Raw genomic sequence first — 23,556 nt, 5'->3', positions numbered from 1 at the left:
ATCATTCTGTTAGGGACTAAACTGAATTAATAACATACCTAAGATTTGAAAACTGGCCATGTGCTAGACACCAAGGCACAGAGTATTGGTAACTTGCCCAAGGGCTCACAGTAAGTAGCAGATACATTTGATTCCAGTGTATGTAACCACTGTACTGTCCTGCTTCCACAGCCTTATGCCCATGAGTGCAGACTCCAGAAAACTTAAAAGAACTCTCCAAGCACAGGGTGTTGGAGACCTGAAGAAGAAAACCCAGGTGTGAGCAACAAGATATTTGATCCCTCTAAATTTCCATTTTTTTCTGTAAGCAGGAGAAATAGACTTTTCTGGATTACATTTTAAGTAACAAGTCAGACAGTCAATGCAATGTATTGATGCTGCCATGTGGAGTCTTCCATTAGGCACCTTCCCAATGAGGTTACAGGTCAGAAAAAGGCAGTTCAGGGACCAGAGATGGACAGAGGCCCGGGGATATGGACAGAGGCCTGGGGTACATCCTTGCTTTATATGAAACTTGTCTTTTCTTTATAGAAAGCTGTGTTCCATGCTGCTCACATAGCTGTTTCCTGTCCTAATTAATTTTTGAGCTCTCTGTTGGATTTTAATTACAGACCTAATAATTCATGGGAAGAGTTGACAGATGTTGTAGGTTGGTCATTGCAATTGAATAGGCAGGTGATGGGTAGAAAGTCCTGAAAACTCTTCAGTAATTGACTCACAGACAAGCTGCTATTTGAAAGTAGGAAGCACAACCAGGAAGATCTTTAGTTACCTGGAGCAGCATTTTTAGAAGGAAAGAAACTGAGGTTGAAAACACAGATCCCAGTTTGGACTTGTGCTTTCCATTGGAGTGGGGAGGGTGAGTTGGGGGTGCTATAAAGAGAAGGAATGGGTTTGATATTGGGCTGGGGCACCCAGAAAGACTTTAGCAGAGTCCCTTGGGAAGATATAAACACAATGGAGGCAAAAGAGAATAAACAGACACCTTATTTTTAGCAGGGTTTGTTCTCCAACCTCAATACAAAACTCTACAGAGTGCTAAACTATAGAAAGTTCCCTTTTTGCCTCTAGTTAAGAGCCTAGAATCAAAGCTTGGAAAATGGCCAAATTGTTTTCCCCTAAGTCCACTTCCAATTTCAGAACTTCGTCCCATTGTCGAGAGAAAAAGCCATGCCAAGGGAGCCAGGGTGCAAAAAAGCCCCCTTGCCCCACTGCAAAAATATCCCTACTCCTGGTTTTGCCCTGGCCCAGCCCTAGTAAAAGGGGACATCAGAAGTGACAAGCTGGTCAGCCTCTTTCCATTTGGAAGCAGCCCTCCTGGTGCCTGAGGGAGATCTACAGAAAGTGGAGAAAGACCACATTAATAAGGTGACTTTTTAACACTTTTAAAAACTCTACCCATAAAAGCACAGCCCTCAGTCTAAGGATGTCATCCTGATCAGCGCTCCTGCCCCCTGAAGACTGAAGTGTCTTCCCCCTCACCGGCCTCATCCTTGGAAAGGTGTAAAATGAGGGTGAGGGACAAGCAAGGAGCCTTGAGTTGCCTGTAGAGGTCAATACCTGTCTCTGTAGGGAAGTCAAACCATCCAATTGCCATGTCCTTAAGGCAGGATTTCTGTCAACCAAAGCATCCTCTTAGGAATGAATTGGAATTACATAGAAAGGGATTAAGAGCATTCAAGAAGAACTTTCTAATTAGTAGAGTGGTGAGATTGTGGAATAAACAAAGATAACTAAAAATCTCTTTAACTCCTAAAAGGTAAAGATAAACAAATGCATTAAGTAGTTTTTCTAACATGCCCCCTACCTTTCCAACATAATTCGTACCAATCTTTTAAGACCCCACCCCACCCCACCCCCAATGTATTTCTAGCATATATTTGCATATTTGCATATTCATTATTATACCTATTCATGGGCAGAGAATGTAGTTTATTCTGCTATTAATTATTAGTTGCATTACTTAAATGTGTTGTTTAAAAAACTGTTAACCAAAATGACTGTTTCAATGGTATCAGACTTTTTTTCCTGAAAATTTTCAATAATGAGGTTTCTGTAGGCAAAGTATGTAATTATAAACCCAAATATCACTGAGCAGATCCACATTTAATTGTCTCAAGTGAAATGGCTTCTTTCCCTTTAACCACCAGTATCCTCATTAGCAGAGCATTTCTTATACCCTCTCTCCATGACTTGTTATATCCATTGTTATTGCAAAATAAAGCTCAGAGTCTCTCATACAAAGTAGCTGCAATAGGTCAGCAAAAGCAGTTTTATCATATCAGGTGGATGACAGACTTTTTTCCTTCCTACTGGCATTGTGAGTTCATGGTCAACCCTATATAACCGATACTTGTCCTTGCAATGCAAATAGTGTTCCCCAAGTTTTCAATCTAATAGCCAAGTCATGTTATGAAAACACAAATTAAAAGACAATTCCTGCATCAGTTGTGCTTTTCACAACTGGCTGCACATTAAAATCACCTGGGCATCTTTTACACCATGCATCTGCATATCAGATCAACAGAATCAGAATCTTGGGGGAATGGGGTCTCGGAATCTACATTTTCTAAAAGCTTCCCCCAGAATTCAGAGGTGCAGCTGGATTTGGAAACCACTGTATGTGAATACTTAATTCTTATAGCCTCTCAAAGTTTAGAAATCCTTCAAATGAAAAAATATTCATTTTTTTCGCCCAGTTAAGATTATTGCAGGTAATAGCTGCCTAATTAATAACTATGGAAGGAACATAATCTACTAATTCATATTCATAAAGTGATCATACAAGGATTAAATATTTCCCAATTAGCACTGAAATAAAGATGGCCAAAGAAGGTTGGTCAAGGATTTGATGACATGATGGACATGAAAGTATCACAACAAAGTTGGCATATAATAGCTTAATAGATGCTCAATAATACATTTCTTCCTTTTAGATTTCCAACCCTTCTATTTTCCATAAATGCAGAGAACAAAAATATAAAGATATTTAAAAAGTCAAACATTACATAATGTTAGTTATAATTCTCTGGAATGTAATTGGAGCTAAATATAATATTTCTACTTTTACTGCTTCACTGACCATTTCCTTAGTCTCTAGCAAACTAGCCTCTCTATATTAGAAGTTAGTTCTTTTCTTTTTTTTTTTGTGGCTGCAGGTCATGCTGGATGCAGGATCGTAGTCCCCCGCCTGACCAGGCTTTGAACCATGCCCCCTGCAGTGGAAGCTCTGAATCTTAATCACTGGACCACCAGGGAAGTTCAAGAAATTAGTTATTTTCTACCCTTCAATAAGACAGTCCCAATCCTCTGTTTTTCTTGATGATTAGCAACAGTTCAGACAAAAATCAATCCCTTTTTTCTCTTTGATCCCAAAGCACTTTGTACCTCTGCTGTAGAGTTATCACACATTGGCTTTTGTTTTAATTACCTAATTACCTGTGCATTCATTTTTCTATTTTGATTACTCTTCGTAAATGAATGGGTATCAGATTTTAGGTATAAACAACAATAGCAGCAAAACTGGTTCTTGTCCTCAGAAGCTTATTTTTAGAATAGTTGGTGATGAGAAATGGGAGAAAGAAGCATTGGCTAGGGATTGAAGAGAACTTGGTCGTAATACCTACTCTGTCACCAATCGATGTATGATTTGAGACAAGCCACTGGACTTCCCTGGACCTTGATATTCCCAGCATACAATGAAAGGTTTGGCCTAAACTCTTCTCTAAAATACCTTATGGCTCAATAAGTCAGTAATCCTAATTGAGGAGACAAGGTATGCACACATAAACAGACATAAGAATGCTTACAAAGTAATTTAGCAGTAAGTACACACAACTGCAGGCAGTGTATATTAAGCATTTAGGTGGGTCAACTGAGAGAGTGACCCCACTTGGGTAGGCCTACTCAAGAGAGATATTGACATCTTGACTGAAGAGTCCTATGCCACTAAACTGTTTACAATAAAACGTTTAAAAAGAAACGTTCATCACACGAGGCTGGAACTACATGCATTGAAGTCTCCACATCAGATAAACAGATCAAGCGAAATTCTGCTTGGTGTCTGCTAGTGCCAGGCACTTTCATACTCATTATTTCACTTAATTTCAGATTAGTTCAGTAACTTGCTAGAGGTCACCCTGCTAGCAAATGGCAGAATGGAGATCCAAATGTAAATCTTCTGATTCCAAGTCCAGTGTTGTGCTGCTGTATCACTACTGCCTACCTTCCACTTGACCTCATCCATTGCATGCAAAAACCAGGTTTGACTCTAGACCTCAAAGAAGCCAGTCAACTGGCTAATATCTGTCTCCCCTAACCTTTGGCTTAAATAATGCTTTTACATTTTTTAAAATTAAGTAACAGTTCTTGTAATTGCCTTGCCATTGTTTTTTCTGTTGATGACATTCCAGGAGCTGGCAGCTGCTGTTTCTACTGATTCCTGTGTATCAAATGGGACAAATAACCTCAATGCATATCTGACTTGCTTGAGCCTGTCTTTCAGTTCCCACCATATCCAGCTGATTCTTCCAACAGCGATTCCTTTACTGTGAAGCATTCTTCTCTATTTTGTGGTGGGGGAGAAAACATTATCATTAAGTTTCTTTGTAATGCTTTTCTCCTGTCCATCTTGTTAGTCTTTACTATACACCCGCTCTGGCTTGGGCCACTGGAGTATTTCCTTGAGTTGCTACTAATAGATTAATGCATGGTGCTTTATTAAGATGTATGGATGTGTCACCCTAAGTGCCATGCTAAGCATCAGCTGCTCTGGAGGGCAGCTGCAGTTCTTCCCTTGAGCTCTCTGCAAAAAAATTAAATAATATCAGGCCATTTCACCAATGCCTGGAGCAGCTTCCTGCATTTCTTCCTCCTGAATCCTCTATGGAAAATATTCCATACAATGAGATGAAAATAAACCGAGAGAGAAGTATATCTATCACGTGCAAGGCCAAATATCCTGTTTCAGAAAGCTCAGAAACAATAATGTGAAGTTACACTCTTTCTCAGTCAGAGACAATTGCTGGTTTCAGATTGCACACGGCGAGCTGGAATCACCTCGCGGATGGCAGCCTTCATGAGCCTGCATTTGCAGCAGGTATTCACCAAGTTCACCCTTGAAAGCGTGATTCTTCTTTCAATACTGCTCATTAGAGAGTGTGCTATGGACCAGAGGGAACAAGTCATGCACTCAGGTTGAAATAATCCTTAAAAGTTATGTAAAGGGTGCTCCTACTAATTACTATATTTTGTTCATTGTGAGAAAGCAGAAATGTAACCAGTGGAATCCCTTTGGTTCAGATATCTATATTTTATAATCCTTAGGAGAAGTATGTAACTTGGGGATTTTTGAAGCTGACAAAACGTTAGCTAAGAATGATTAACTCCTAAGTGTGTAATAGAAAATCCTACATTCAGTTTAATATACATTCTTTTACAGACGAGGAATTTTTGAGGTTCAGTAACTCATGGTTGATTACTTTTTAAAATAGAAAAACATTTATTAGTAAATTCAGGTAGTGATTTTGTTTTTACTGTTGAATAAATGATAGTTTATGATTTCCTACATGTGACAATTCTATTTGGGATCCAGATTGTGTAAAATACTTTTCTACTACTAAACTTTAAAGGCAAATGTAATAAGTATTTCATATATGTTCTTTTATTAAAGTCAGGTTTAGGTATAACTTATATACAATAAAATTTATCCTGTTTTGGTATACAGTTCTATGAATTTTGACAGATACATTATATATATATGGTTATGTAACCACCATCACAATCAAGATATACAATACTTCCATCACCCCCAAAACGTCCTTCTAGCTGCTTTGTAGTCAATATCCCCGCATGAAGCCTTGGTAACTATTCATGTGTTTCTTTCACTATGGTTTTGCCTTTTCCAAAATGCCATATGCATGGAATCCACAGCTTGTACCTTTTAATCTGGTGTCTTTCACTCAACATAAAGCTTTTGAGCTTCCTCCTTGTTGTTGCATGTATCAATAGTTGTTCCCTTTTATTGCTAAATAATGTTCCATTGTATGGATACACCACACAGTGTTGACTCATTCACAAAGTAATGGACATTCCCTCAATTCCCCCCACCCCCAGTTTTTGGCTATTACAAATAAAGCTGCTATGAATGTTCATGAACAAGCCTTTGTGTGAACATATATTTTTATTTCTCTCAGGTAATTACCTAGTAGTGGAATGGGTGGGTTATGTGGTAAGTGTATATTTAGCTTTTTAAGAAATCACCATGTTTTCCATGGTGGTGGACCATTTTACATTCTCATTAACAGTATGTGAGAGTTGCATTTACTCCACATCCTCACCAACAAGTGCTATGCTCAGATTTTTTAATTTAATCATTCTAACAGGTGTGAAGTAATATCTCAAGTAAATTGTGGTTTTAATTTGAATTTTCCTAACTAATGAAGTTATTAGTTATTTGTAGGTACTCAACAAATCAAGATATTGAGCATCTTTCCATGTACTTATTTGCTGTCTGTATATCTTCTTTGATGAAGTGTCTATTCAAATCTTTTCCATTTTTAATTGTGTTGTTTTTTATTATTGAGTTGTAAGGGTTCTTTTTTTAAATAAATACTTATTTTTTAAATTAATTAATTTATTTATTTTTGGCTGTGTTGGGTCTTTGTTGCTGCACTGTGGGCTTTCTCTAGTTGCGGTGAGTGGGGGCTACTCTTTGTTGCGATGTGCGGGCTTCTCATTGTGGTGGCTTCCCTTGTTGTGGAGCACAGGCTCTGGGCACTTCAGTAGCTGTGGCTCACGGGCTTCAGTAGTTGTGGCTCGCGGGCTCCAGAGCACAGGCTCAGTAGTTGTGGTGCACGGGCTTAGTTGCTCCGCGGCATGTGGGATCTTCCCCGACCAGGGCTCGAACCATGTCGCCTGCATTGGCAGGCGGATTCTTAACCACTGCACTACCAGTGAAGTCCCAAGAATTCTTCATATATTCTGGATATCAGTCTATTATCTGATATGCGTTTTACAAATATTTTCTCCCATTTTGTAGGTTTTTCTTTTCATTTTCTTAGCAGTGTTCTCAAAGAGAAGTTTTTAATTTTGATGAAATCAGATTTTCTAAGTCAATTTTTTTTTAAATACTTTATGCTTTTTGTGCCTATCTACGAAATCTTTACCTCACCTTCTTTGATAAGGACAACAATTCTCTACAAAACCTGGAGATAAATTCTCCATGGCTTCAAAACTTTCCTAAAATTTATATCTGTGTAAATGTCTTGAAAATAACTCTTTTACACAGAATAAATCTTTCTAGCTGCATTATTTTAGTTCACAGTGCTCTTTTCCCAATGAGAATTTCTCCATGTTGGTAGAGTCACCTTTAGGTTTTTTTCGTTTTTTTTTTTTCATCTTTTTTGGCCACGCTGCTCGGCATGTGTGAGGGATCGACCCACCCCCACCCCCCGCAGTGGAAGCGCAATGTCTTAACCACTGGACTACCAAGGAAGTCCCACACCTTTAGGTATTTTTATGCATGTGATTCATCATTAGGTACTAAGGTATCTCATAGTTCTTTTGTTTGCCTCATACCATGAGCATATTATCGGTTGCAAGAAGTTATTTGATATTCTTTGACCTATATTTCTTTTTTATTACTCAACTATAAGTACGTTAACTTGTAGTTTAATGACATGATGAAAAATCACAGGCATTTTCTTTTTAAATTTTGAATAAAGGCAGAATCAGGTCACAATGGAGAATGCTGTGTGTATGTATGTCCTCAAGTGATGATTTAGTTAAGTAAAAGGGTGAAATTTCACTGTTAGTAATAATTGTGTCATTGAATATATTCTTGCTTTTCTGCTTCAGTTTTGCAAGGAGGCTTTTCCTACAGCTTCACTTTTGACAAGGTATATTTCATAAAATATTTCATAATTATATAGAGCTCTGCACAGAAACAAAGCACTTTTAATAACAGAATTAGAAACTTATCTCATTGGGTGTAACACATCATGCTCACCTCAGTCCTTAATCTTATTGTTGATTATGCCAGTTAGGAAGATCCATAGTTTTTTGACAAAAAAAATATTTATTTTGATTTCTTCTCTACACAGGCAGTTACTTCCTCAGTTGTATCACTGTACGGTGCTTGGACCTCTATGTTATACTTCATTGTGCCTGTGTCTATTTCTTATGCTAGATATAAGTTCCTTGAGGACATGAACTATGCTTTATTCACTTTCATATCCCCAGAACCTAGCAGAGGACCTTCACTGCAGGCACATCAATATTAAATTCATGTCTGAATTAGTGTAAACTAACAAAATTCTAATTTTCTATATTCATTTTTCTGGAAACAGAATGCAGTGGCTCTTGGAGATCAAAAGCTAGGTTTTGGAGTCAAATGGACTTGTGTTCAACTCTGTCACATCCTGACTATGCCACCCTGGAAAGATACTTTACCTCCTGTACATCGATTTTCTCATTTATGAAATGGAGATAATATTCAGCTTCAGGCTGTTTTAAGTGTTACATGAAATGAGGTCATACAAAGTGCATAGCATAGGTTATTCAATACTTGACAGCTGCTAATAGTGGTAGCATCAAAATGTATTTCTATGTCTGTGTTCACATGATCACAGTATTCTGTCTCATAGAAGTTTAAGATATTGAGTTTTACAGGCTACCATCAAATTGTAAATTTTTTTTGGAGTAAATTTGGCTTTTTGTAGTCTCTGAACCATTCAGAATTTCCCCCTCTTGTCTGAAATTCCACTTTGAGTGTCTCAGACCCTATGGCATCTATTGATGTTTGCTTAGCTTGAATTTTCTTAATGGTGTGTTATAGCTGAGTCTCATGTCAACTAAGGATTGTGACTTCCCAAGTGAAAAACTCACACAGTGGGGATCTATCTTTTCTTTATTCTACTCACAAATTTAAGGCTCTCATCTGGTTTCTGCTTTACTCAGAGAGGGTAGACTCACTACCAAGTACTGAAAAGAGGTCATAATCATCTAAAATGTTTGTAAAAATGTTCTTATAATTTAAAAATATTTTAAAGTTATCTGCCTACACCTGCATGCATCTAGGGTGCTCTAACTGAATGCATATGATACCTTTCATTCATTCACTCACTCATCTATTTTTCTGTTTAAACATTTCTTTTATTTTTTTAATTAATTAATTTATTTTTAGCTGTGTTGGGTCTTTGTTTCTGTGCGAGGGCTTTCTCTAGTTGCGGTGAACTGGGGCCACTCTTCATTGCGGTGCGCAGGCCTCTCACTATCGCGGCCTCTCTTGTTGCGGAGCACAGGCTCCAGACGCGCAGGCTCAGTAGTTATGGCTCACAGGCCCAGTTGCTCCACGGCATGTGGGATCTTCCCAGACCAGGGCTCGAACCCGTGTCCCCTGCATTGGCAGGCAAATTCTCAACCACTGCGCCACCAGGGAAGCCCCTAAACATTTCTTAAGTACCTACTACATACTAGGTACTGAACCCAGTCTTGGGAATTCTTAGTGGTATACGAAAGTGCTTCTTACAAGTGTCTTATATCATAAAATTCTAGATTAAGTTCACCTAGAAAATCTGTATTTTCTGAAAAATAATAACATCTGATAGCATTTTTACATGTAGATAACTGAAAGGGTGTAGTGTATATTTCAAAAGTTTAAAAAATTAATCTCCGGAGAGAGATGAATTTAAACTGGCTTCACAGGCACACAGTAGTTAAGTTCAGCCAGCCTTCAAGATTACCCCCGACCCCTTCCAATTTCACATCCCCTAACCCCCCATGGATATTAAGACATTGTGTCTGGGCCATCAATTTTCAGATTTCTTGTGAACTGAAGAATTCAACATGGCAGAGACAGTCTTCCCTAGAACAGTCTGTTTTTATAATTTCTCTAGTGGGTGTTCATGCCTATTATTAGTTTGGCTCAATAAAACTAAATATATATCTTGTTGCATCTGATAATTTAACACAAGAAAACCATGATTCCTGGAATCATTTGTGTTTTGTTTTCCACGAGCCTTTGTTGTTACCATCAGATGTCCTCTACACAGAACAGCCAGGTTATCTTGACCTCAAGTGATACAATTTTGCCCCTATTTCCCCTCCTTTTTACTCTGTGACCCTTTTCTCTGCCTCCCACCTCCTTGAAAACTCCCACACACACTTACAAAACACAAACATCTGGGTCTTCAAATCTCCAACTTTTCTGAAGTCTTAGGCTAATGTTTCCGTTAGTTTGGCTTTGCTTCCTTGAAGCAGGATCATTCATTTGCCTGTATCCAGATCTATACATTATGTATTAGTGGACAAGAAATCACGCACACATGGCAGGACTTGGCAGGAGGCATCAACACAGATTAGCTCTAGCTGATCAAATAATAACCACAAGCCAACTCTGCTCTCTGCTCAATGAGTCTCAAGAGGGAAATCACAGGAATCTTTTCTATTTTTCAGAACAGCTTTCCCTTTCTTGTACTTTTAATAAAAAACATTTATTCCCTGGGCATCCTAGGGTAAAATTTAGTCCTAATCAGTAACAGTCATCATAGCATTAAACATTAAAGAGGAGAAATGCGATGGGGCTGTCAGAGTTCAGGGAATAATGGAGGGAGAACTAAGCTGGTATTAAAGCACCAGTTAAGCACTTCCTGAGCAAAATGTGGAGTTCAGGGAAAGCTAGAAAGAGCTAGATGGCTGGCAGGTTGGTCCTGAGAAGAAAAGTATTGATGTACCCACTGAATCAACAAACAGAGCCTGAGAAGGAGGAGTTGCGAGTATTTTCTGGCAGAGAGAAAATGTTTTCTCAGTGATGGCCTGGAGGCCAGCAGTGGAAATTTCCACTCAAACCTGAATATCTGAGAAGGGTCCTTGCTCTTTTTCTCTGCCACTTAACACATGGAATCTGCATGGGTGTTCAACAAGGCTGATTTGTGGCCTCTTTTGGAACCAAAGAAAAAGTGATGAAGGTTTTTGAACTCACAATCATTAGAATGTCTCCTTAGAACTGGAATGTTTGCTTAGCCCACAGCTTACTGCTCTTTCAGGACACTGTGACCTCCTGCTTGGGTGTTAACCCCACCCCAGTAGTGGGGTGGGAAGGATGGAGCTGAGGGCCAGCAAGTGAAAGGAAATCAGAGGAGTCAGAGGCTGATCGGTATGCTAAAGTTTCCAACTAGGGTTGGTAGAGTGGATATATTTTATAGCAACTGCCAGGTACACTGAGACTAAGAGAATTTATGGGGTGGAGATTAACATTCTAGATAAGGGAATTTAGAAAGGTCCCTGGACCAATCAAGGGAGACAGGGTATAGGGATCAACTTAAAGGGAGCATGAAGCAGCACGGGAAAGCAAATGAATTGGCAATCCAGGGCAAATTGTCAGATATCATCTTCTAACTTTCTGCCCTTGCACGGAATATTTAAAGTTCAACTGGCAGATGCATTAATTCTACTCTTGACTTTGGCCTCATTGACCCCTCTTATGTCTTTAATTCCCTAGTGTCTGACCTCGTGGGGGTCTGGGCTATGTGGTAGTAAGTACTTAGGCTTAAGCACTGTACATACGGAGTTCAAATCCCACCTCTGACACTTAACAAGCTGTGTTACCTCAGTCAAGTTCATTCACCCCTTGGAGCCTCAACCTTTTTGTCTATGAAGTAGAGAAAATAATTCCTATCTTGCGAAGTGTTGTGAGAATTAAATGGTATGAGGCATGTAAAACCCTTATTATGAGGTCTGACATTGTGAGTAATATGCTATAATTATTAATATGGCTTCTTACCAAGAATCTGACAGCTTCTGACCTAGGTTTGTATCTTGCAAGAGCCCATTAATTTGTTGGCTTCTTTTTAGGAAGGGTCATCCCTGGCTGGTACCAGTTCCCTGGATATTCCTAGCCTAGCATCTTGGCATTCTGCAAGCCAGGAATTATTTGCCATTTCATGGGTTCCACCATGGAGTGCCCTTTAGTTGTCTTAGTCATCCCAACTTTTGGTCTGTCCCTGCGATATTGTGATTTACAATAAGAAATACATATTTGGCTTTCATCCCTGTTTCTGGCACAGAGCTCCTAAAAATCTTGAAATTTCATTAAGTGATGAGAGCCATAAAGGTGTCTTCTGTTATGTTAATGATTAGGTGACTTTTGGACTCCACCTAAGCAAGGGAACTGGTTGCCAGGAAACCCAACCAAGTGATTAGAGTGTTGGAATTTTCAGTCTCCCTCACCTCCACACACCTCTGGGGGAGGGGACAGGAGCTGGAGGTCAAATCAATTGCCAATGACCAGTGATTTAATCAATTGTGCCTTGTAATAAAGCCTCCATAAAAACCCAAAAGGACTGAGTTCAGAAAGCTTCCAGGTTGGTGAACACGTGGAGATGCAGGGAAAGTGGCAGGCCTAGAGAGGGTATGGAAGCTCGGCGCCCTTTCCCCATACTTGCCCTATGCATCTCTTCCATCTGGCTGTTCTTGAGTTATATTCTTTTATAGTAGACCAGTGATCTAGTAAGTAAAATGCTTCTATGAGTCCTGTAAGCCTTTCTAGCAAATTAATCAAATCCAAGGAAAGGGTTTTGGAACCTCTGTCTGTAGCTGGTTGATCAGAAACACAGGTGTAAACCTGATGTTGGCAGGGGAAGCAGTCTTGTAAGACTGAACCCTTAACCTGTGGGATCTGACGCTTTCTCCAGGTAGATGGTATCCGAATTGAGTTGAATTGTAGGACACCAAGGTGGTGTCAGAGCATTGCTTTGTTGGTGCAGAGAAACCCCCCTACCCCCTCCACAGTGGAACTGGGTACAGAATTGTTAGTCCCTTAGCCTTTTGTTAATCTTAGTAAAAGATCAAAACTTCCTTCAGGATACCACCTAAGCAGATTCCTAATATTTCTTCTCCACTATTCAATGATTCCTCTACAGTTCAGGAACATGTTAGGCCTTACAGTTGGTCTTCTCTATCCCTGGGTTCCATATTCATTAATTCAACCATACATGGATCAAAAATATTTGGGAAAAAAGTTCCAGAAAGTTCCAAAAGTAAAACTTGAATTTTCTGCACACTGGCAACTATTTATATGGCATTTACATTTATTAGATGTTAAAAGTAATCTAGAGATGACTTAAGGTGTACGGGAGGATGTGCGTAGGTTATGTGCAAATACTACGCCATTTTATATAAGGGACTTGAGAATTCACAGAATTTGGTATCCTTGATGGGTCCTGGAACCAATCCCCTATGGATATCAGGGGTTGACTGTGTTCATATGGTGCTGGATGACCAAGAGTTAACTTAAGAGCTAGTGAAAACGTTCTGACATTACCTATTTTTAAACCTCAGCTGTTAAGTCCCAATACATATATATATATATTTTTTCTGGGCATTAAGCATTTGGCTAAGTGTTTCAACATCAACTAAGATATAGGATACTGCACTTTGAATTCAGTATAAACAGCATATTTAAATAGCCAAGCACCATTTAATATTCCCAGGCATAGGTCATAGGAAATGATGTTTCTGCTTTTTTTTTTCCTTTAGTAGTCTCCCTACATGAGAGAAACCAGGATCCGTAAACACAAATACTAAGGAACTCACTTTAAAACAAATAGTTGGTTGCAACAACTCTGATCTGGGAGGAATACCTGACCTTTACTGGCATACAGTTTGCTTTGCCTGAGGAGATTCTATTTTTTAAGCTGATCATCTTCTTGGGTACATCTCCTTTTTTGAAAGCATATTCTTTACCCGCGGGGCTGTCAACTCCTTCCTTGTTCCTCCTGCCCTTGTTTTTCTTTCATGGCAAACTGAAAATATCCTACTTTAAGCACATGATTTCTAGTGTCATTACAGCTCAGTCTGGTGGAGGCCAGATATGCCCTGAGAATGATGACCACGGGACAAGCTTGAGCCTGCCCTTTGACAAGGGACGCCACTCACTGGGCTTCTAGATTTTTTGGCCATGGTAGAGAGATCAGTGGTAACATTGCCACATTGTCCTCACCATTATAACTCTAATTTTTCCATTTTGTAAAATGTGAGAAGCTACACTTGTTCCAATATTATCATCCCTTTGAAATGAGATGTGTAAAAGTGAGAGAGAATTAAGATGAGATAAAAAATATCAAAGATTTGGTAATATAATAATGTAATGACAGCCATATAAGGTATATGCCTTTTAAATTGTTTCTTTCAATAATTCCTTTTTGTTTACAAACCAAGGCAGTATTGCCATGATTATAGGTACAGTCAGCACATTGAAGGGATATGAGCTAGAGAGAAAGATCTTTTGGAAAAGCAGTTTTTAAGGCCTGGAACACAGGACTAGATAATGGCCAATGATTCTATTAGATTGGGTCCATGTGTAGACACCCATGGCTATCAGGTGACAGACAGTGGTAATGGTACCAGATGCCTTCTACTCTATCAATCACTCTTTGATCCTATTTTTGTTTAACTTGAGAGGTTAGTTATAGGTGTTTGGGTTTAAACACTTTCCTCTTAAGAAAACAGGCCAGATCCCTTATGAAAAATATTTGGGTAGGAGCAAATATGGAAGTTGTATAGACAAAGTCATTCTTTATAGAATGGGTGGGATGAAGGAGCAAACTGGTCCTGTGTTGATCACCCATGCCAGGCACTTTCCATTCAGTATCTCATTTGCTACTCAAGCAAACTTGGAAACATTTAGGCATTTTATCAATAATAAAACAGACTCTCAGAGAGGTTAACTGACTTTGCCTAAGATCCCCTTGTGAGTAATTGGCAGAGATAAGATTTGAACCATGTCTGTCTACAGAGAGCACATACTCTCTCTGTTGAAATCTACTGTATGTGGTAGATGCTGCAACAGAGGAGGAAATAAATGGAAATGGATGGCAAGACCTGGAGATGCCAACGTGGGCATCTGGGAAAACTTCCTGGAAGAAAGAGAGTTATAGTAAAGGCTTGAAGGATGGGTGGGACTTTGAGTGAAAAAGATGAGGGCCAGGGAGAAGTGGGAGAGAGGTAGGTCGTCGGCTTCAAAATGAGTGAATAAATGATGTGGAGGAAAATGGGTTGTTCAAAAATGACAGAAAATTCAGTGTGACTCAAATATAGGCTGTGGGGGATCAAAAAGAGTGTGCAATGAATGATAAGACTAAAAATGTGGGTGGAGGCTTTAATAACCCAGCCCTGTGTGTGATTACCTTCCAAGTGGCTTACACTGTAAGTGATGTAAGCTCAGAGGAGGAAAAGGCAATGTGAGCATTTGCTCCTTGAGTCATTTTTGTAGTGGAAATTCTATGCTGACAGTGTCTCTCCCTTGCTCTGTCTTCCTGAGTGATCTTTGAAAACACAGACCCTGGATCTGTGTGTAGCAGAGAGCTTAGCAAGTCACCTAGTGGATCAAGGAAAGTTCTGTCATTCCTCAAACCCAGGGTTATCTGTTCCCTCAGCCAGCATAGCTGCCAGAGACCCTGGAGAAGTCTGAAAGGGCTTACCCATTCATGGGCTTATCAGGCAGAGCAGCTCAGAGGCTGTTTGTGAGAAAGATAAGATAGCAGGTCTCCAAAGAGAAGGAGGAAAATGACAGAGCAAAGAAAAAATATGTGTATATATGTGAGTGTGTATATGCATACATGTGTACATGTACTTATGTGTATATGTATGTGTATACATATATGTATATATGTATCTGTCTGCCTATTATCTATCTATCTATCTATCTCTCTATCTATCTATCTATCATCTATCTATCTATCTCTCTAATCTCGTCTTCTTGGCTGGGCCTTCTCATTTAACTATGTATCTCTTTTAAGGAAAGGGATTCTTCACTAAAAGAAAATTGAGATTGGATTCAGGTGGAGAATTTCCTGACTCAACCAGGGCTGTTTTCAAAAAACAGTATATGTAGTCTCAAATGAATTTTCAGGGTAAAGTCTGAGCACATAAGCAGATGTCTGTGTCAGGGGGTTTCAAGAAAAGTCAAGTAGCAGGCAGCCAGTTTGGTAGACAGGTATGGTAGACAGAAGGAGTGAAGGGGTCACAGCACATGGCACACACAGACAGGTTATTATTTTATTATCTGGTGAGAATTTTGTAGGTTCTAATTCAAGATATCCATGTGCCTGTGTGGCAGTGGGATAGAGTAGAAAGTAGATGGACTTAGTAGTCAGACTTTGGTTAAAATTAATTCATTTATTTAGCACATATTTATTAAGCATTTATTATGTGCTAAGCCCATGTTAGAAGCTGAGGATAGATTAGAACACAAGAGAAAAAATGTATCTCCTGCATGGAGCTTGTGTTACCAAGTCCAATCTTGCACTGCTCGCTGCACGACAGGCTGATAAATCAAGAGACGAGTTGTTGGGGCAGGAATAGCAATTTTATTTGGAAAGCCAGCAGACTGAGAAGGTGGTGGACTACTGTCCCAAAGAACCACCTTACCCAAGTCAGAATTCAGGCTTCTTTTATACTAAAAAGGGGAGAGGGTGTGGTTGTTTGGTGCAAACTTCTTGGTATTGGAATCCTTTGTTCTTGCAGCAGCTGTCCACATAGGTCAGGTCACAATGTTCCTATAAACTTCGAACAAGACAAATGCCATTCTCTGTTCTGCAACTTTTTTTCTCTGTATGAATGGAAAAGTATTAGACCCTTAAAGGTCAGAGCCTTGAGAATGGGCTATCCTGTATATTTCAGGCTATAGGCAACATTCTCAACTCAAAGCAAAAGCAGTAGAATACAAAGGTTAAAGTAAAAGAAGCATCCAATATGGAGTCAGATTTGTTCTTCCCTATTATGCTGGCATTCCCTTCTGATCTATAGGTTCCCTGTCTTCTACACAACACCATTCACAGAAAACCTTCTCCCAAGAGTAGTTTATTGTAAGAGTTGGCATAGTATGGCCTGCAGTCCAAATCTGGCCTGACGACCATTTTTGTACTGCTCAGGAGCTAAGAATTTCCTATTTGTAAATGGTTGGGGAAAGATCAAAAGAAGAAAAGTATTTTGTGATGTGAAAATTATATGAAATTCAATTTTTATTGTCTATGAATAAAGTTTTATTGGAATACAGCCTTGCCCATTTGCTTATATCTGTGGCTACTGTCACCCTCCAATGGCAGAGTTGAGTAGCTGTGTCAGAGACCATAAGGCCCACAAAGTCTGAAATACTGACCATCTGGCCTTTTGCAGACCCCTGGTCTAAAGTCTCTGCACTTCCTCATAACACATTTTCCTCCCAGTTCACTCTCCTCAGGCTCCTGTATCCATCCATCCCATGTGACTTCTCTTGTCAAGGAAAACAATATTTTCCATGTTGCCAGGTCCAGGGATTTCCTGTTACTTATCTTTCAACAGCATTGTACACAGGTGGCAGCTCTCTTCTTGTAATACCTTTTCCTCCAGGCTTCCATGACCTGTATTCTCATTTTTTTTTACCTACTGCCCACTGTGCCAACACCCTGTTCTCAGTAAAGCAGAAAGTCTAGAAATGGCCATTGTGCTTATATAGCCTGTACTTGCCTCCCATGAGACATTCTAATGTTATAAACCCCCTCATGGAATTATGCCTACATCTGCCCACAACCACCTTCGGGCTTCTTCCCCACAAGCTCTGGCATCACCTTGCTGTCAGTTACATGGAAAGAGAAACTGCGGTGCATTTTAGGATCACTGGGTCTTGTGGTTGGTGACCACACCCAGGTCTCCATTCCCTGTTCCTCTCAGGGCTATATGGTCTAGAGGAGAGATGTAGAGCAGAAAGTCCAGTAGTCATCCTGCTACAACACAATTTTCCATAATGTGAATTATCCAATATGTGATTGGTGAGGGAATGTCATCACAGGAGGAGGACACTATATTAGGTCACATGTGATTTGTCCTAGGCAAACTGAACACGGATAGTAGAAGAATTATAACCCTCAGCAGGGAAGAAAAAGACATTCAGTCATCTGAGGCAAAGACAGAAGCTTTTTCAGCCCTATGTCAAGAAAATGAAACATGAGCACTTGTACAGGGGCATCCCTCCCCAGAGTGGGGCTCGCTCAGCCTTGAGCAGATTGCACTTCCCTCTGTTTAGTTCCACCTGCATTGTCTCAGGCCTACAAGTAACATTTTTACTTTTGGGGTGGAAGATATTTTAGTATCCCCCAGAATTCTCCATCCCTGCTGACCTGGGGGTTTGGGTTCTCCAAGTTATCTCCTGAGGTTCCAATTATTGTTATCAGTAGCGCTCAGGTTACAGTTACATAAGTCTTGAATAGTTTGCTCTAAAACCACAGGCAAATGCCATACTGATTAATGAATCTACCTCTCGAAATGGTTAAGGAGTTCCAGAATCTCTGAACCTGATGACCTTGGGTTGATGAATAGGAGTGCTTTTACTGCAGAGCTGAGAAGACCCCAGATCCCTGTGTCCCACCACTGCCCTATGAGGTCCAGGGCAAAGAACTGACTTTTAACACCAGGTGCTCCTTGGATTCTTCCAGGTGAGCAGCAACCTCCTCTGCTTGCCTGCAGATTGTTCCTGATTATGTTCTCAAGACAGAGCCCTCAGGATTAGCCAGGGGCTTTGTCCTTTATTCGGTTGCCTTCTCTGGGAACAACCAGGTCATTTTGAGCTTTATTGTTTTCTTGTTTGGTTTGGTTATTTCATTTAGGAGGATTTCCTGGAGTTAATACCTCCTTCATATCCTTCTGTCATTTTTGGGAGTGGGTCTCCTTTCTCCCTGCACTGCACCTGTGGGAGGCAGATGCTGTCACAGCATCACCAAATACGGTTGCACCAGGTCTTAGTTGCGGCACGCAGGATCTTTAGTTTTGGCACGCAAACTCTTAGTGGTGGCATGTGGGATCTAGTGCCCTGACCAGGGATTGAACCTGGGCCCCCTGCATTGGGAGCACAGAGTCTTAGCCACTGGACCACCAGGGAAGTCCCTTTACTTCCTTTTCTGTTATGTAGGGAACTGAAGATTCTCTGTGAAATCATGTTACTCAGAAAACATGTCCAGTGGACTTCGGTCACTCACAGCACACGTGGTAATAAAGTGGTGCAGTGTGGAGAGGACTAATAATTGGGGCTTGAGGGAGAAAGGCAAGAAGACAGTGGCATCATCTCAAAGCCCAGAGACTTATCTCAAGTTATGATTTCAAGTGAGCTGCTTAACTCTGAGGTTTATTCTAGAAGAATCCTTAAAGGATCATGTAAAATTTTTAATGTGTTTAAAAGCATATGTTGAGTTCTCCCCAAAGAGCAATTTCATTAATTGCTGGGGTTACTACAAGGTAGAATCATAATCCTTTTCTTATATTACAGAGCATGCTTCAACCGAAGTATGCTCCTTGTATACTCTCATATTAAGGAATATTGTTTTTAAAAACAATAAACCAGAAATATTTTCGAGGATGCTTTTGACATAATTCTTTTCAAATCTCATGAGGTTTCCAAATGAGACCAGTTTATGATAATACTATCATTCACAGTTACCCAAAACTCTCACTTATTCTTTTTTGAAATAGTCAGATATTAATTAGTAATTCCTCATATTGGAGGGACACTATTATTCCAAACATGGTTACCTGGAATGCTTAAATGACAATCGTACTGATACGGTATCAACAAACGAAGATGATAGGGATTTGTCTCAATTAGGAAGAAACACAGACACCATGCTGTGTCATTATCAGCTGTGTTCTCAAGTCGGGAGTATGTGGTTCCTGGATTCTGTCTTTCCCTTCCTCCTGATAACTTCCTCAACACTTTCAAGACCCCCAAAATCCATCTCTGGCTCCCATTACCTCAAGAACAGTTAAAACGTTTTAATATGGCATCATGATACCAGGCCTTCCATGACCTGCCTCCCCTACTTCCTCTTCTCCAGCTCCCACTGCAGCCTCCCATACATTTTATGCACAAGCCATACAGGACTCTTGTGATTCAGTAAACAAGCTGTGCTATTTTTACGTCTGTGCTTTTGGGCATGTCTCTTGCTTTTTCCTGAATGCCCTTTAACTCCTTGCCTGTCTGGAGAATTCCTTCTCAGTGCTTAAACTTCAGTTCACTTGTCACCTTCTCAGTGAAGCCTTTTCCAACCATCCCTGTCCATTCTCTGCCTCCTGCCATGAAGCTATTATTTCCTTCTTTGCATCTCCCCAAGACCTTGTAAACATGACATAGCAATTAGTGAGTATTTATATGCTTGCCTTTCTTCTTTACTCGACTGTATGTTTCTTGAGAGCAGGGGTTGTATTTTACTAAGTTTGGTCTTCTTAGTGCCTAGAATAATATCCAACATATAGTTGGCACTCCGAAAATAGAAACTATTATTAAGGAATTAGAATAATTTTATCAAACGATACATATTTACCCAAATGCTCTATTTTCTGCACTGTGCTGGTGTTATTGGGGATATAAAAGAGGCAATTATTTCTCTACTCTTGGGGACTTTATGATTTAACCTGAAAGACAAGGCTGGCAGACTTGAAACAATTAGACATTGTTTGCCAAAGAGTGTGCTGCAGAACACTAATTGTGGGAGAGCTGCATCAGAAAGGGTTCTGTGGTCAATTAAATTTGAAATGTTGCAGATTATATCGTCCTTCAGAGATTTCAATGTACTTATGTACCCTAAAGGCTCTGAGAAAACTGATAAAGAATCCTGTGTAAATACCAAATCTCATGTGATCAGGAGCCTTTTCTGTGTGGGTAACACCTATTAACATCCTGTGCTTCCTAGGAATACACTGATTTAAAGAATAGAAGTAAGTGTTAAACTGCATTAAACTACAATTATGTGCAAAGTAGTGCAAAGAAAGGGACATCACTGTGGGTTTGAATAGGTAGGGAAAGATCCAGTATGAGTCTAACTTTGGGGAATTGAATTAAGGAATATTTTATAATCTAGGTCCTTTATGTTGCTTTTATTTTTCTGTTCCACATGGTGAAAATAGTTACCCTCACCATTACCTGGGCAAAGTTAGATGGCTTCTCCTGCTGGTAGTTGTGGAGACCCATCACACAGTGTACCAGGTGCTCTGTCTCCATCATTTCATTGCAACTCTGGGAGTTGATCATTTATAATCTATATTTCACAAATCAGAAACCTTTGGGTAGACAGTGAATGTGACCTTCCTGTAGTCACAAAGCTAGTAAGTAGAAGAGCCAGGACTCAAAATCAGGTTTGATACCAAAACTCATACGTTTAACCATTAGTTATGTATCGTGCTGCATCTCCCAAAAGATTGGGACCTTCCCAGGGAAGGAGCAACATGAAAACGTTTAGAGGCCACCGATTTTCCATCTTTTCCCTAAGTGAGTTTGATGGTTAGTTTTATGTGTCAACTTGGTTGGGCTATGGTGCCTAGGTATTTGGTCTTGCTTCCGTGAGGGTGTTTTTAGATGAGATTAACATTTAAATTGGTAAACTTTGAGTAAAGCAGATTGCCCTCTATAATGTGTGTGGATCTCATCTAATCAGTTGAAGGCCTGAATAGAACAGAAAACTGAGCTCCCCAAAGCAATAAGAAATTCTGCCAGCAGATGGCCTTTGGTCTTAAATCACAACATCAGTTCTTCCTGGGGCTCCAGTTTGCCAATCCACTTTGCGGATTTTGGACTTGCTGCTTCCATAACTGCATGAACCAATTCCTTAAAATAAATCACACACACATATACACATTCACGTACACACACACTCACACACACAACTTATTGGTCCTGTTTCTCTACAGAAACATAATACAGTAAGTCCCCTACATAAGAAACTTCAAGTTGTGAACTTTCAAAGATTCGAACATGCATGCCAGCCCCTGTATGCCAGCTGTTGTACTGTACTGTACTGTAAGATTTATTTTTGTATTCATTTTTTATGTATGTATTATTTGTGTGAAAAGTATTTTAAACCTATTACAGTGCAGTACTATATAGTCGATTGTGTTAGTTGGGTACCTAGGCTAACTTTGTTGGACTTATGAACAAATTGGACTTACAAATGTGCTCTCAGAATGGAACTCGATCGTATGTAGGGGACTTACTATACAGAGAGGAAAGGAAACTATATAAACATCCTTTTGAGTTGCAGGTTCCACCCATGGAAATACTAACCCAAGGGAGAGGACAGGCACTTTTTCTGTAAGTGGATAAGTCTGCAGCAAATGTAGCTCCAGAGGCCATGATTCACCGTCCTATGCACTGGGCCATCCTGTGGACAATACAGCATTCAGAGCATACCTATTGCTCTGCACAGAGCTGTCCAGGTCTTGAACTTCAAATGGAAGTCATCTGCCTTCCTCGAAATTCTGCTTTCTTTTATGAAAGGCACATTTCCACAGAATTTCTTGATTCACTTGTGGTGAAATGCCAAGCATGTTAGGAACATCATTCACCATTTGTTCTGAGCCAAGGCTTGATGGTTGGTGTGGGTTCTAATTTTGGCTCTGCCACTTCTAACCACGTGACTCTGGACAAGTTTGGATACCCTTTGTTTTTGTTTCAGGATCTACCCCATAGGGTTCTGTGAAGATTAGTTGAAACAATACATATAAGGTACCCTAAAATTAATACAAGGTAATCATCCAAATGCTAGTGATTATAATAATAGTTATTAGATCTTAACAAGAATTGGTTTTCCAGCCATGCTAGGTAGTCTATTCAAAGCTCTTTGGTTTACTGACCCCACACCCTCATTAATATAATTTTCTATTCAAGCATGACTCTGTAGTAATCCATACATCTGCAACTACACTCAGTACACTTTAGTTGCTGGACATACCCAAGTATGTATATTCTGCTCCTTCTCTCAGGAAGCTTGGAGTCTTTATTAAACCAGTAAGGACCAACTCCTAAGACTCCTTAGTTTCTAAGGAGTTTGGTGTTGCATTTCTAAGGCTACTAAAGCCTCTTACTTTCATAAAGATCTACATTACTGCTCAAGCCCAGAGTTGAGGCATTTACCTTGATTCCTCCCATTTCTTTACCCCTTATATCTAATCCAGTAGCAAAATCTCATCACTCTCATCTCATTGCTTGTATATGTGTTCTGAATCTACTCCTTCACATCACCACTGCTCACACTTGCGGAATTCAAGCTACAATAAAAATTGTATGTTTCCTTTTGCCCAACTTGACTGAAAAGGGAACATCTAAAACAAAGAATCATTCACTGAAAGAAAATGCTGTGGAAATTTTGTTTATACAGATGCGGTGCTGTTTATGAAAGACTTTACTTTGATCTGATAAGAAACTGAAACTAAACAGAAGTTTTGACTATCCAATTATTCAAGCTGAAGGTGGTTTCCAGTAAGACTAAATTTAACTGTTTTTCTCCCTGTCCCAAATGTTAGATTTCCTCTTTTAAGATTTTCTTTCATCTCCTATAAATCAAGTTTTATTGTCAAATTCTTTTTATCTGAGTTTGCCTTTAAGTACTTGCATTGTAACTTTTGTTCTTTTCTTGAAAAAAATGGGTAGAATCATGAAACCCTGAAAAGGTGTTGACTCCTAAAATGTATGTTGCTTTTGTTTATGTTGCAAATGACATCATCGATGTACTTTCCCTCCACTTTTTGCTTCCTTTT

Source organism: Balaenoptera musculus, chromosome 20 (assembly GCF_009873245.2).
Source record: "Balaenoptera musculus isolate JJ_BM4_2016_0621 chromosome 20, mBalMus1.pri.v3, whole genome shotgun sequence".
NCBI classification, from domain to species: domain Eukaryota; kingdom Metazoa; phylum Chordata; class Mammalia; order Artiodactyla; family Balaenopteridae; genus Balaenoptera; species Balaenoptera musculus.
The sequence above is the reverse complement of the archived record's forward strand: the minus strand, read 5'-3'. Positions refer to the sequence as shown.